Source organism: Schistocerca nitens, chromosome 1 (assembly GCF_023898315.1).
Source record: "Schistocerca nitens isolate TAMUIC-IGC-003100 chromosome 1, iqSchNite1.1, whole genome shotgun sequence".
In the NCBI taxonomy this organism is placed as follows: Eukaryota; Metazoa; Arthropoda; class Insecta; order Orthoptera; family Acrididae; genus Schistocerca; species Schistocerca nitens.
This window is the reverse complement of record NC_064614.1, coordinates 271,773,856-271,789,552: the sequence shown is the minus strand read 5'-3', so window position 1 is coordinate 271,789,552 and position 15,697 is coordinate 271,773,856. Positions and strand designations below refer to the sequence as shown.

At 46.3% G+C, this 15,697-nt stretch overlaps 1 protein-coding gene and 1 non-coding gene across 2 annotated transcripts in view; both read left to right on the top strand.

Annotated features, from left to right (window-relative positions):
- LOC126242682 (thyrotropin receptor-like) overlaps nt 1–15,697 on the top strand; it is a 706,981-nt gene that overhangs the window by 20,404 nt on the left and 670,880 nt on the right. The gene's annotated exons all lie outside the window — the stretch shown is intronic.
- Nucleotides 4,545–4,619, top strand: Trnat-cgu (transfer RNA threonine (anticodon CGU)). Its single transcript has one exon. It is a non-coding gene; the product is annotated as a tRNA-Thr (tRNA).

The window sequence follows — 15,697 nt, the reverse complement described above, 5'->3', positions numbered from 1 at the left end:
CTCACACTCATTCATTCACCTTTGATAAGATAATAATTATAAATAAATAAATGATAAATACAATAAAGTAAGATTAAAATATTATTAAAATAAAATAAATTTTAAAAATTAAAATAACTAAAATTAAAATTAAAGGTAAAATTATTAAAATTGTTAAAATTACTAAAATTATTAAAATTAAAATTATATAAAAATATATACACAAGATGTGTAGTCTTGTTATTCACGTAGGTCATCGGGCCATCTGGTGGAGGCCAGGTAGTGCACCCTGTGTCCAAGTTGTCGTACAAGTTCGTTGTCTGACTGTTGCGTGTTTTCATAGAAAGTTTTTGCAGTGGTTCTGAATCGGTCTTTCAAATAGGGTACCCCTGCGAGTTGGTGAAGTTCATTCGTTGGGAACCGGTATGGCAGATGGAGTGCTCTTTTCAGAGCACGATTCTGAATTCTTTGTAGCCGTTGTATGTGGGTTGGAGCAGCATTGCCCCACACAACAGCAGCGTAGTCTAAGATTGGTCGCACCAGTGTAAGGTACAATATCACCCACAGTCTTGATGGTAGTGTTGACGCTGGATTTAATAATGGGTAGAGCTGTACCATTCTTCTCCTGGCTTTCTCTCGAATGTCTTCTATATGAGGTTGCCATATCAATCGCCTATCAAGGGTCACACCCAAATATTTTGCTGTTTTTAACCACGTGACTGGGGTGCCCCTTATCTCAATGGGATGGATGTTAGGTGGAAGTGGTCTTCTACAAATTGCTATTGCCTGCGTCTTTGTGCCGTTGAAAGACAGTCGCCATTTCGTTGCCCATTCACTCAGCTTATTACATGCTTGTTGCAGTCTTGCCTGGAGGTGTGCCGCATTCATACTTCGGGAGTAAATGGCTGTATCAACGGTGTATAACGATAGATGTGTTCTGGCCGTCGATGGTAGGTCGGATGTATACAAGATGTATAACAGTGGTCCCAGAACACTGCCCTGAGGTACTCCTGTGCACTGCAATGAATTGTATGTGGCCTCTTGATGTCTGGACTGCAACTGATGTGGTTTCTACTGTGGCTAATGCTGGAAGTGGCAGTAGGTGATGCATCAAGGAGTTTCTTACATATACTGCTGTCCCTCCACCAGCAGTCGGCCGGTCCGTCCGGAAACAGCTGTAGTTGGCGACTCGTACTTGGATGTCGGGTTTCAAGTGTGTCTCGGTGACCAGGCACACGTCGATTCTTTCATCTTGGAGGAATTGACGGAACTCTCCTACTTGATTGCGAATTACATTGGCGTTCCATGTGCACACAGTCAGCCCAAATCTAGCTGCCATATTGGGTGGTGGAGGTTGGCTTTGGAATAGCCTGTAGGGCAACTTGAACTGCAGTAGAAATCTGTTGCGGAATGCTAGCCATGATAGCCTCAAGGGCATCAGTGATAGCTTTAGTCATGACTTGCATGACTGAGGTCAGATTAAACTCTTGGCGGGAAGTGTTGTATTGTCCCTGAGTTGTTGGCAGTCCGGAGGTGGAGCTGGGCGATGGGGAGTAAACTGAGTACGCCTATGGTGGTGCAGGTTGATTCTCTGTATGCCTGCAGTGGAGGCATTGGCCTTAGAGGTTGAAGCATTATTGGTGTTGGTTGTTGCTACATTTGTATTTCTCCTGGCAGCTGCAATAGCAGCATAAGTGAGACCCTGGTGAGTGATTGCCTTTTGTCTAGTTCTATAAGCTTTAATGACTTCACAGCCAAGGTAGCTAGCAGGATGAACTTTGTTGCAACGGACACATGTGGGAGGAGTGTCTTTGTCCTTAGGGCAATCTTTGGAAGTGTGTTCTTGGCCGCACTTCACACACTTGAAGGGCATTGCACAGTGTCTGGCTACATGGCCAATGCCTTGGCATCGATAACAGATGGTGGGGCCACGTTTGCCCCGAGGTTCCTCAATTGTGACGTCTGTGTTGACTATGATCTTCATTGTCAGTAATTTTCGATTATCTGGTGTGTTGGTGAGTACTACCATAAAGAGGGGGGTGTTTTTATGAGTTCTAGGCGATTGTACTCTGGAGATTGACCTGGGGACAATTCCGATGGCTTCCAGTTCTTCCCTCAGATCATCGCACGAGAAACTGAAGGGAAACCCTCGAATGACTTTTTTGGTGGGCTTTTCAGGCGAGTAGGTATAAAATCGCCATTGCTTTTTTGAGATTTCCTCTGTGACTTTCATAAAATCTGTAGTAGTTGCGGTTTGAAGCTTATTGAGGTCTTTACCAGCTGATCTGAATTGGAAAGGGTTACTAAGAAGGCCCTTAATAGTTTGCAATAGTATTTTATACGCCTCCTTGAATTCAATGATGATAGGAGGACGTTTCTGTGCTTTTGTAGAAGTCTGGGCCGTGGTGGTCAAGGTGTCACTTTGGTCGGTTGGTTCGGCGTCCATAGCCGCGAAAGAGTTGTTTGTTGATATAGGAGCAGCACTCGTAATCTTTCGGGCAGGAGCAGTCCGAGTGGCTGGAATGAATCCCTCCTCATCGGCGATGGGGCGGGACTTCTTGTGTCGGTTTTCGCTAGCTGACGAGTTCGGGGTTGTCTCGTCCGTCTTTTTCCTCTTGGCAGGTCCAGGAAGTTCTTCTGTTGGTGTAGAACACATGATAGTCGTTGGCATAAAGTCGCTAAGAAGCTTCAAGCTTTCATTTGGATCTTGCTCGGCTTGGTTGGACTTTGCATTGCCAGTGTGATGCAAGTCAGTGTCTCTTCGCGTCGAGTTCTTGCTTCTTCTTCGAAGCCTCGGACGAGCGGGGCGCCTTTCGCGTGTCAGACATAGTGCCAATAAAGGTGAAGAGATTTGTACATAGAGAAAGCAAAGCTAGCCTTGGCCTCTGCGAGCGCGGGCTTGTCCCATGCGAAGGGGGCCCTGACTCGCAAAATCCCTCACTATCGGTTCCTAGGTGCGCAGTGTTTTATTCCTGAAGAAAGCACTGCACAACCAACAGGTACAGGAACACGACAAGTTGCTTCCGAGCGTGGCTCGTGGCGCGTGTGACACACCCCAGATCATGAACTCGACTTCAGAAGGCCAGGCCGGGCGCGGACGGCGGAGGGAACACCGGCGACCAGAGAGGGACAATGTAGCCGCGTCTGGCGGGCGCGGACCTCAGACGGAACACACGACGCGGCGCGGACCGATTAGGGAGCGCCCAGCGCGAAACAGAAGTGGAAATCATAGTAACAGTCATGAGATAGAGTACCCAACATCTCATATCGGGTCTGACACACCTCAGATGACAACCACAACCGTTGAGGACGGCCAAAACGGGCGCCGACGGCAGTCGGAACATCCGCGACTGGAGGGGTCCGTTGAAGCCGAGTCTGCCGGGCGTGAACCACAGATGGAACACTCGACTCGGCGCGGACCGATTAGGGAACGCCCAGGTCCTCCCAGGCGATCGACCCAAGGACCACTCTCAGGTAGCACCTGAAGAAGACAGGGAGGCACGCTGTTGAAATATCATGCGAGAACGACGCGAACATCTGGCTGGATTCCCGAATATCCAAGATGTCAATAGATCGCCGGGAAAGCACGAAGAATTACATCAGAAGACTCTACGGGGAGGAGATGTACCATAACATCAAGAAGCTGGACAAGCTTCGACAAAGGAAAGGGAGGATGCTATGCTCTCTCAGTTTCCTGCTGACATGCTGAGAGGGGGAGATAGTTCCAGTTTTCGCCAGGATCAAGCATCATTTTAACTCGAGAGTGGCAAACAGGATCAAACACCGAGCTAGTCTCGCTCTGGTTAGAGAGAAAGTGCGCGACATGCGCCACCGACTGGATGATACGTCCAGGGAGTTGCTGTATCTTCACCTAACTATAGCAGCTTCTTTGACCATTCAAGAATGGGACCAGGTTGACGGTGCCTCCTGGACTCTAGCAGAATGCACCAGCAAGAAGTCAATGGCACGCCAACTAGCCACTGTGAAGGCCTCAACAACAAGGTGCAACAGACTGGGGACACACACATGGTGGTCAATCTAAGTGACAAGCAGCTCGATGAGACCACCTTAAAAGTACTTAGCAAGGGCCTCAATTTCGCAGTGACCCCTAGAAACGTGCCTGTCACAGCCTTCATCAGTGCAGTTGAGCAAGTGGCCAACACACTACCTTCGTGTGTGGCCGAAGAGATCCGAAGAGAGACCTGCAGGGCGCTCACCAAGACCAAGCCACCCAAATCCAACATTTCTGGTGATGAAGGGGTGGCACTGAGGCGGCTCCGGGAGGATGACAGCATTGTGGTAAAGGCAAAGGTCCCGAGTTCGAGTCTCGGTCCGGCACACAGTTTTAATCTGCCAGGAAGTTTCATATCAGCGCACACTCCGCTGCAGAGTGAAAATCTCATTCTGGAAACATCTCCCAGGCTGTGGCTAAGCCATGTCTCCGCTATATCCTTTCTTTCAGGAGTGCTAGTTCTGCAAGGTTCGCAGGAGAGCTTCTGTAAAGTTTGGAAGGTAGGAGACGAGATACTGGCAGAAGTAAAGCTGTGAGGGCCGGACGTGAGTCGTGCTTCGGTAGCTCAGTTGGTAGAGCACTTGCCCGCGTAAGGCAAAGGTCCCGAGTTCGAGTCTCGGTCGGGCACACAGTTTTAATCTGCCAGGAAGTTTCATATCAGCGCACACTCTGCTACAGAGTGAAAATCTCTTCTGGAAGCATTGTGGTGTTGCCCGTAGACAAGGGGAACTCCATAGTAATCCTAAAGAAAACAGAATATGACACAACGGTCCAACAACTTCTGGAGGATCCTGCATACAGCTCAATAGCAAGCGACCCTACAGATAAAGTGGACAAAAAGACCAGGGATCTGTTGAAGGAGACGGGCCTGCTTGAACAAATCATCAAGAAGCTGCGTCCCATAGACTTTATGGACTCCCCAAGATTCACAACGATGGGGTTCCACTGCGACCTATTGTCAGCAATATTGGCGCAGCAACTTACCCTACTGCGAAATACCTGAAGATGATGTTGACACCACATGTGGGTAAATGTGCACATCACATCCGGAACTCAGAGGATTTCCTGCAACGACTGCTCCAGGAACACATGACAGACACAGACATCATGGTTAGTTTCGATGTGGTGTCTCTCTTCACATGGGTACCATTGAAGGAGTCACTTGAGCTTATTGGAGAGAAGTTCGATGGGGCTCTCCTTGACCTATTCAGGCATGTAATAACTTCGACGTACTTCCTATATGGGGGTCAGTTTTACGAACAAAGAGAAGGGATGGCGATGGGCAGCCCTCTATCATCAGTGGTGGCCATCCTATTTATGGAAAGGTTTGAAGAGGAGGCACTCTCTTCAACCACATATCAACCCAAGTGCTTTTTTAGTTATGTGGATGATACCTTTGTCATCTGGCCCCATGGTAGAGAGAAGTTAGATGAGTTCCTGCTACATCTGAACTCTTCACAACGGAAATGGAGAAGGTTGGACTACTTCCGTTCTTGGATGTTCTGGTGAAGAGAAAGGCAGACGGCACATTTGGCCACAGTGTGTACCGCAAACCTATGCACACTGACTTATACCTACAAGCCAGCAGTTGCCACCATCTGGCACAAAAGAATAGAGTGCTCAAAACACTGGTGCACAGTGCACAAACTCTGCCAGATCCTGATAGTCTGGCCACAGAAATAGAACACTTACAATCAGTGTTCAGCAGGAATGGGTACTCCTCTAGAGATATCCAGAAGGCACTTCAACCTGCCAACCGGCCAAAGGATCCAGAAGAAGAACCAGAAGAGGCAAAGAAGATGGCATACCTGCCATACGCCGGACCTATCTCTGCCAAGATCAGCAGGATTCTCCATAAATATGACATCAAGAGCATATTTTGCCCACCCACCAAAATTGGGGCTATGCTGGGGAATGTAAAAGATTACCTGGGGCTACAAAACCCAGGTATTTACAACATACCATGCCAGTGTGGGATGTCATACATTGGACAGACCACCAGGACTGTGGACATCAGGTGTAAAGAATACCAGACTCCGGCAGGCAACCAAACCATCCATAGCAGAGCATTGTCTGGAACTTGGTCATTCAATGGATTACAATGACACCAAGATTGTGACACAGACCTCAAGATTTTGGGAAAGTGTCATTAAAGAAGCCATTGAGATTAAGGTCACAGACAATCTAATCAACCGTGACTCGGGATATTAAATCAGCACTGCCTGGAATCCAGCGCATGAGCTTGTGAAAACTCAACGCAGGACACTCCGGGATTCTATAAGAAATAGAAGTGGAGACCGAGAGAACAGCCGTGAGACAAGGTGTCGGACATTAGAGACCAGATCTGACACACCCCAGATCATGAACTCGACTTCAGAAGACGGCCAGGCCGGGCGCGAACGGCGGAGGGAACACCGGCGACCAGAGAGGGACGATGTAGCCGCGTCTGGACGGTGTTCCTCGACGTCTCCAGGGCATTCGACTCCGTGTGGCACGACGGCCTCGTGTATAAACTTTTTGTGCACGGGGTCCCGACGTCGCACGGGGTCCTCCTCCGGTCGCATCTGGCTGACAGGACTTTCCACGTCCGCCTGGACGAGGGGACATCCACGCACCGACCCATCCGTGCTGGAGTGCCACAGGGGTCCGTTCTCGGCCCCCTGCTCTACTCCTTATTCACGGCCGACGCTCCGCGCGTGGCGCCGGTGAAGTTGGCACTCTACGCCGACGACACGGCGCTATTCGTGCGGGGTATGAAGGCAGTCCAGATGCGCCGCCTGCTCCAGCGTGGATGTGAGGCCCTTGGTGCGTGGTCGACGAAGTGGCGCCTGAAAATGAATGCGGCGAAGAGCCAGGCAGTGGTGTTCACACGAAGACCACTGCCACCAGATCTTCCGCCAGTCACCATCATGGGAAGCCCCGTCCCGTGGAGCAGAACTGGCCGCTACCTGGGAGTCCTTCTTGACCAGAAGCTAACGTGGAAAGCCCACATCGAGGACGTCAGGAGCAGAGCAATAGGGCGCCTACGCGTTCTGTACCCTCTGCTCAACCCGTCGTCTGCCTTGCCTCCCCACCACGGCATCACGCTGTACCTGGCGCTGGTTCGTCCAGTGCTGGAGTATGCGGCCGTGGTGTGGGATAATGCAGCCGACACTCACATCAACAAGCTGCAGAGGGTGCAGAACAGGGCGCTCAAGCTCGCTCTGCGCCTACCGAGGCTCTATTCGACCGCTCGGCTCCACCGCCAAACCGGCATCCCCTTCCTCCGCGACCGATTTAAACAATCGGCGCGGCTCTTCTATGAGCGGACTGTACAGTCCGACAATAGGCTCATTAGGGACTTGGGCCATCCTATTCACCACAGGCCACCCACGCGTTGGTCTGACCTACTACGAGATTAATATCTCGTGGCAGAGAGAGGACAACTCCACCCCAGCAAACCCCTCAGGCCAATTTGTACCGTGAGGAAGCCACTCCACAGATACAGGATTATGCAGGAATAGCAGTGTATGCTTAGCCTGCTCCCAACACGGGTCAGGGCAGACCCGTATGGACAAGTGAAGGTGAAGTGAAGGTGAAGCCGCGTCTGGCGGGCGCGGACCTCAGACGGAACAGACGACGCGGCGCGGACCGAATAGGGAGCGCCCAGCGCGAAACAGAAGTGGAAATCATAGTAACAGTCATGAGATAGAGCACCCAACATCTCATATCGGGTCTGACACACCTCAGATGACAACCACAACCGTTGAGGACGGCCAAAACGGGCGCCGACGGCAGTAGGAACATCCGCGACTGGAGGGGTCCGTTGAAGCCGAGTCTGCCGGGCGCGGACCGCAGGTGGAACACTCGACTCGGCGCGGACCGATTAGGGAACGCCCAGCTCCTCCCAGGCATAAATACTGGACTCGATCGACCCAAGGACCACTCTCAGGTAGCACCTGAAGACAGCGAGGCACGCTGTTGAAATATCGTGCGAGAACGACGCGAACATCTGGCTGGATTCCCGAATATCCAAGATGTCAACAGATCGCCGGGAAAGCATGAAGAATTACAAGGGAGCTCCTTTCTGGAAAATTTGAGGGTGCCAGTGACTGACTCGTGCCAGACGGTGTCTAAAGCACAAGGGTAAGGCCAAATGTACGACAAGTAGTCCTGCGGGCAGAATAGAGAACTTGAGCGTCAGTGACGGGAACGGCTTCTTCACGATAAAACAAAGCAGTAAATGGCGAATGTTCAGGCGCTACATTAAAGAAGGTCTGCAACCCGGGGAGCGAAACGGTCGTAAACAATGCTTACTGCAATAATATAATGTCTACACTAAAATCATAAATTGACGGAGTGCAGCGAGACGTAACTCATACTCAGAGGGATTGACATTCAAAGCAACAAGGGCGAACGCCTGAGTCAATAAAAAAGTCGGACGAAAGTAAAGTCCATCTATGCCACGTTCCGACCATCAACCCATTTCTGAGTCCATAGACGAGTCTGAGAGACGCCTTACACAGCGCTTTCTTGCAAGAGACAGTGTGATCCGGTTGGACACGCTATGTACGGGAGTTGTGAGGTAAAATCATCTGAGCAGCCGGAAGAGTAGAAAGATCAAGCACAAGATCTGCATCCGTCAGCGCTGGACCACGAAGAGTAACCTGCTCAGTAGGGGGATCATCTGGCATGACAGACAGGCGCAGCAGGCGACAAGACTGAATCAACCTGGGGCGACTCCTGCAGTACAAGATTCAACGATAGAAGCTCGGAAGGTTGCGTAACCGAAGTGCCGTTCGTGGCGGTCTACACAGATACAGGGAGGCGTCGCTGTTTGTCAGACTACGATATCTGGGGAGGCGACGACGGAAACGGATGAGACATTCCCGACCGTGACGCGACACCACAAGAGGCCGAAAGAAAGCTCAAATCGGCCTCCCCCACAGCCTCCACAGGAGGACGGGAGGCTGCTACACAGTTTTTACCATCAAGAGAGATACTTTAGGCAGGAGAGGGTTAACACGGGGAAGTCCGCATCGGAGCACCTGAGCTTCGGCACAGTGAGCGGACGGTGCAGAAACTGTCTTCTGTTTTAATGGGGGAAAACTGCCCTTAACATCACAAAATTTAAGTGACACGTCCTTAAGATACTGAATAACTTCCGCAGCAAGTTGAAAACCCGCAAATTGGTATATTCAACATCAGCATTGACAAGGAGTACAACACTAACCCATCTCTATGACAGAAAGAAGCCTGGCTGCCATGTTTAAGTAACAACCTGTGTACTTGGAGAGGTTTCACAAATCAGGCACTGACAGGTGTGAATACTGCCAAACCATCACTGCGTTATGTCATTGCTGCAAAATATTTACGTGAATTATTTTCAGAAGGATGGAAAAACGTAGAAGCCGACCTCGGAAAAAGTCAGTTTGAGTGACGGAGAACTGTTGGACCACATGGCGCAATGTTAACTTTACTTCTTATCGTGCAAGATGGGTTGAAGAAAGGCAAACCTACATTCATAGCATGTGTAGATTTAGAAAAAGCTTTCAACAGTGTTAACTATAACACATTCTTTGGAATTTTCAACGTGTCAGAGATAAAATACAGGGAGTGATAGATCATTTACAGCCTGTACAGAAACCGGACTACAATTAAAAGACTCGAACGACACGAAATGGATCCAGTAGTACAGGGTTGTAGCCTATACACAATTATATTCAATCATTACACTGAGCTAGCATTACAGGAAACCAAGGACAAATTTGAAAGGGAATTAAAGTTGAAGGAGATGAAATAAAAACTTTGAGATTTGTCGATGACACTGTAATTCTGTCAGAGATGGCAAAGGACTTGGAAGAGCAGCTGAACGGAATAGACAGTGTCTTCAACAGAGATTGGAAGATGAACACCAGCTAAAGTAAAACAAGGATAATTTAATTAATCGAATTAATTCAGACTGTGCTGAGGGAATTAGATTGTAGACTGAATGGTTAAAAGTAGTAGAAGAATATAGCTATTTGGACAGCAGAATAACTTTTGCTAATCGAAGTAGGGTAGATATAAAAATGCAGACTGGAAATAGCAAGAAAACCGTTACTGTAAGAGAAGAATTTCTTAGCTTCTAATATAAATTTAAATGTTAAGAAGTTGTTTATGAAGGTATTTCTCTATAGTATAGAATCGTACGGATGTTTAAACCGGTAATACCTTCAGATAAGAAGAGAACAGAAGCTTCTGAAATATGGTGCAGTAGAAGAAAGCTGAAAATGAGATGGGCAGATCTATTAACTACGGAGGAGGTACTCAATCGAAATGGAGAGTAGATATTTAAGGCACAATTTGACTAAAAGAGGGGATCGTTTGATAGGACATATCCTGAGGCATCAATAAATGGTCAGTTTACTAATGGGGGGAAATGTGGAGATAAAAATTGTAGAGGGAGACCTAGGTGCGGATGCAGCAAGTAGGTTCAGAAGGACGTAAGCTGCACACTGGACGAACCCTCATGTGGTCCAGGTGTTGTGGTGTGGGGAGGTATAATATTGCATGCTAACATTGACCTCCAAATCTTTGAGCACGCTGCTCTCACTGCTTAACGTTGTTGTGACACTGTAATCCTCCCCATACGTGTCCTTTTTACGCCTGACAATGCGAAACTCCATCGAACACGGCAGGTGGAGGAGCTGTTGGAAAAATAGGATATTCGGCGAGTGGACTGACCTGCCCGTTGCCCCCGATCTAAATCTCATCGAGCATGTGCGGGAGAAATGGAACGCCATACAACAAGAACATCTTGTCGCCAGTATGGGAGCATGTTGCAGAGGATGCACTGCCGTCCATGTTGATCACACACCCTACTAAGGAATATCGTATTCATCATCATCATCATCATCTTATTCTTATTCCTCTTCTTTTTCTGACTAGGTTTGCCCCTCTTTATCTGTCTCATTTCGTTGATGTGCTGGACGAACTGCTGTCCCCTGTCTTGGATGGTTGTCCAGATAGACGCTTCCCTAGCTGTCGCCCACGATTACAAATTCTAGCTAGTCTTCCAAATGATCCTTCCAATTTCTTTTTCTTATCTTCATCCATCTATTTACATTTTGTATTCCACACTGTTCCCTTATCGACAGATTTGTTCTTTTGTTAGCCTATTTATGGTTACTCCTTGAATCTGTCTTGATAACTTCATTACCAGAGACGATAACTTTTGTCCTATCTTCTTCGTTTCTGCTCTACTTTCTGCTACAAATGTCAAAACAGGACGCACCATTGTGTTATATATATTTTTTTATTTTCCAATCCGTTGTCACAATTTTGTTTCTCTATACAGTATTTTTCAGGAATCCGGCTACCCTTAGTCCCGTTGTCACTTTATTTTTCACTTCCATGGCTAAGTCTTTATAGTTGGTGATAGCAGTCCGTAGATAATTAAAGCTCATGATTACATTGTTCAGGTGCCTTTGATATTACCATACCCTTAGCTTTTTTAGATGAAATTTCCATGTTATATTGATTGGCTGTGTTATTAAATTGGTGAAATAACTTATGTAAATTATCCTCACTGTTTGTTATCTGTATGGCATCATCAACATAACATACAATATTTACCACTTTGTTTCCCGTTTTATAGCCCAAATTCTTTCTTATATCATCAATGATCTGGTCCATTATTAAGCTGCACAGGAGTGGGCTTAATTCCTTTATTTAGGATAATTTCACCCGTGAAGCCTTCGCGTGTTGCAGGAGCACAATAGATGCTATTTTCACTTTAAGACAGATTGTGGAGAAATCCATAGAGTTTAATGACCCAGCGTACCTGTGTTTCGTTGACTTGTCAAAATCCTTTGATACGATTTGAGAAAAGAATATCATTCAAACTATAATCGACAAGACAGTGCCAATGAGTTTAATGAAACTCGTAGAAGATATACGTATATACGTGTAATAGAATAAGGATTAAAACTAAGAAACATGTCTCGCCTTTTGTAACGCTGTGGCTTCGGTGTAATTATTGTATTTGAATAAAAGTGTTGTTTCTATTCGTCTGATTATGTATTTCTTTCATTTTTATCCTGTACTATGCTGTAGCGGTTCTTTCCACGTACGGTCGAAGTTTCGTCGAGCTATGTTACTTGGTAGTGAGACAACATGCGAAAGCTATTTTCGTCCTAAATTTTGCACATAAGAAAAGTACGCGCGTCGTCAATACCACAGAGGCTACGTTGATTTTTGCCGCTGGTTCCCTACTGTTGGGCGACAGCGTCTTCCAATCGTTCACGTTGGTTATTCCATTGTGGCGACAACTTAAGGGCGCTGAGAAAGGAACGTATTCTTCCGCGATAGCGTGCCCATTAAACAAATTTGAACCAAACGACGTTTATTTTAACAGCCTATGCCATCTTGTGATTTCTTGTATGTGTCACAGATTTATACTGACTTTACCATCCAGTGGTCATAAACTTTTGCAACATATCGATGCGTCTAGGATCTCTAGCAAATGGATTTAACAGGGGAAATCTGCAAACGAAGTTTTTCAACTCACTCAATATGCATGCAATCCATCCGTGATTCCAGTCACTGGACTGGGTAATTTCCTCTTCTGTCAGAACCTGTTGTCGGATTTTAAATTAATTGATTAAATCTCTACTTCCTGATTGTATGAGCTGTACGGGACGGTTACTACTGCATCTCGAAGTTCGTGGGAGATGTTAAGTGCTAAATCGTATCCTGATTGTACCAAACCCTCACTGTTTGTCTTTGCAATCTTTATTTTAGAAAATTTAAAAAGAACTGTAGGTGTCAAGAATAGAATACAATAAAGAAGAGCAGCAAGTGGGAGAAATGTAACATCTTAGCAACGGTCATAAACAGTTCATGTGTTAGTACGAAGCTGGTTGAGTTCGTGAATGGGATCAGCAATACGAGAGTTTTGTGTAAGTATATCACTATCAGAGGCATTTCTTCTTTTCTGCATTTCGCTCCCTGAACAGTTTCATGGCAGTACAAATCACAGCAACTCAGTCTTCTCAAGATGTACTACCGGTGAGCTGAAAATACGCACTACCTCAAGGTAGTAAATAAACAACGATATTAGTCTACCAAGGTGTGCTGCGAGCTTCTCAACAATCGTGCCATTAATCCCAGTTTTATTCATGGAATAGTAAACAACCACAAATTTGTGTGTACAATTCCTAACACATACGGTGATGAAGTTATCGAAGCAACCCCACTGGACACGACACAACACACAAAGCACCAATACGATGGATGTTCCACTCATTTCACATACACAATTGCAAACCTAAGCAGAACGTCTGGAGATAGTTGGATCGGTCTCTTGGGCTACACAAAGCAGCCTACACGCACAACAGACTTAACACCTGTGGACTTTCACCTGTCTACAAAGAAACACTGACGATTCCCGAAGGCACGCAAACACTGGCCTGTGCTGTTACAAGTCTAGACGAAATTTCAACTGATAGTACTGTCTGTCCATAGTCGCCTTAAGGCAGGGCTTAACAACTGGCCGGTTTTGAGCGCGAGTTCTCGCGTCTGCTCAGGCACGTGCTCGCGAGCAGGTGCAAGATCGCGGAGTAGGGAGGGAAGGGAGGGAGGGGAAGTGCGCGCGCACGTTTGAATAGGGCCGCAGCGTGCCTATTGAATTCGCGCCGACTGTGTAACGTTTAAAGTACTACGATCAGCTCTATCAGTCACTTCGCTGGTTAAGAATCACGTCAAGTCGCCGTTGTGTAACCCCAACCATGCTTTCGCAGTTCAACCCACATGGGGAGGAATTGTATCTATTTAGAGAAAAAGATGTTGTTGCAAAATGTTTAGTATGTCACAAAACGCTGAAATCGTTTAGGAAACTTAATTTGCAGCGACATTAAATGTCTATGACTACGGAAGTGGAAAATGTGATGGACCAGATCTTGCACAGGAAGTTATTAAACTTAAAAGGAAGCTATCCGAAGAAGATCTGGACGACAAAGAAAAATCAACTGAGGCAGCTCTCAGAGTGAGTTACAAAATTGCTTTGCTTTTAGCAAAATCCCTGCGCCCCTTCACTGATGGCGATTTAATAAAAGAATGTTTTGTAGTTGCAGCGGAAAATTTGTGTCCATCTCAAGTTGAACATGACCATTATACGTCGCATACAGGACATGGCAGACGACGTCCGGAGCCAGCTTGCAAATATCTGTAGACATTTTATGGCGTATTCTCTAGTTATGGACGAAAGTGTTGATATCACTAGAACAGCGCAGCTTGCCATGTTTATTAGAGGTGTTAATAGAGATCTTCAGATGAGGGAGGAGCTCCTCGATGTAGTAGCCATGAAGAACACTACAACCGGAGGTGATATTTTAAGCAGTGTTGCAGAAAGTGTTGAAAATATAGGATTGTCGTGGAATTCTTTAGTTTCAGTGTCTACAGACGGTGCACCAGCGATGACAGGGAAAAAATCAGGTTTCGTTGCGCTGTTGAAGGAGAAAATGTAAAAACTGACCGTGCCGAATGAATTAAAGGGCGTTCACTGTGTGATCCACCAGGAAAACGTATGTGCAAAGAGTATTACTCTAAAAAATGCGATGAGTGTTGTTGTTCGTACAACCAATTATATAAGGAAGCATGCGCTACAACACAGGCAATTTAAAAGCTTTCTTGAGGATGTAGAAAGCCAGTATGGTAGCCTGCCTTATTACAGCGAGGTCCGCTGGCTTAGTCGTGGCGTATTATTAAATCGATTTTTTTGTCTATTAGATGAGATAAATATGTTAATGGAAATAAATAACATGTGTGTTCCTGAATTGAAAGAGCCTTCATGGAAATGTGATATCGCGTTCTTAGCAGATTTAACTAGCCATCTGAATGCTTTGAACATTTCACTACAAGGTAAAGATCTGCTAATTACTCATTTCATAGATCGAATACGAGGTTTTAAAATGAAATTGACACTTTGGGTGAGTCAGCTGGAAACAGGAAATCTAGCTCATTTTCCTAAATTGTCATCCATGCAATATGTTCACAAAGACTGTGAACGTTATTCACATAGTTTAGTTGCCCCTAAGGAAGAATTTGATCAACGCTTTCAAGATCTGATAGCACTAGACAGTGATTTTGATCTGTTCTCCTCTCCATATGCAGCGAATATTTTGAAGAGATTCGTCCTGAGCTGCAACTAGAAATTATTGACCTGCAGTGTGACACAGAATACAGAGACAAATTTCAGAACAAGAAAAACATTTTGGAATTCTACAGACACTTCCCTCAGGATAGATTTCCTCGTTTGCACAGACTGGTGGCTACAATAATATCAATGTTCGGTTCCATGTATGTTTGTGAACAACTGTTCTCTGCAATGAAATGTAACAAAACGCGCCTGAGAAACGCATTGTCTGATCGAAATTTAAACTGCATGCTGCGCCTACAATGCACATGAACAATTACTCCGAACATAGACGCAATTGTAAAGAGCAAAAACTACAAGTTAACCGAGAATCCCACACTTCAGTGACACCTTTTATTGTGTAACAGTTCACAAATTAATACGAATGTAGATGCATACACTAAGCTAATAAAATTATGTAGCACGTGTACATTCTCCTTTATTTGTTTCATTTGTCACAGTAATAATTCGCCAGTGATATCCCTGCAGGTGGCCGCGGATTCACATTGACTGGCGGCAGCTGTTGTGTGCCCCACGTGACTCTCCCCACT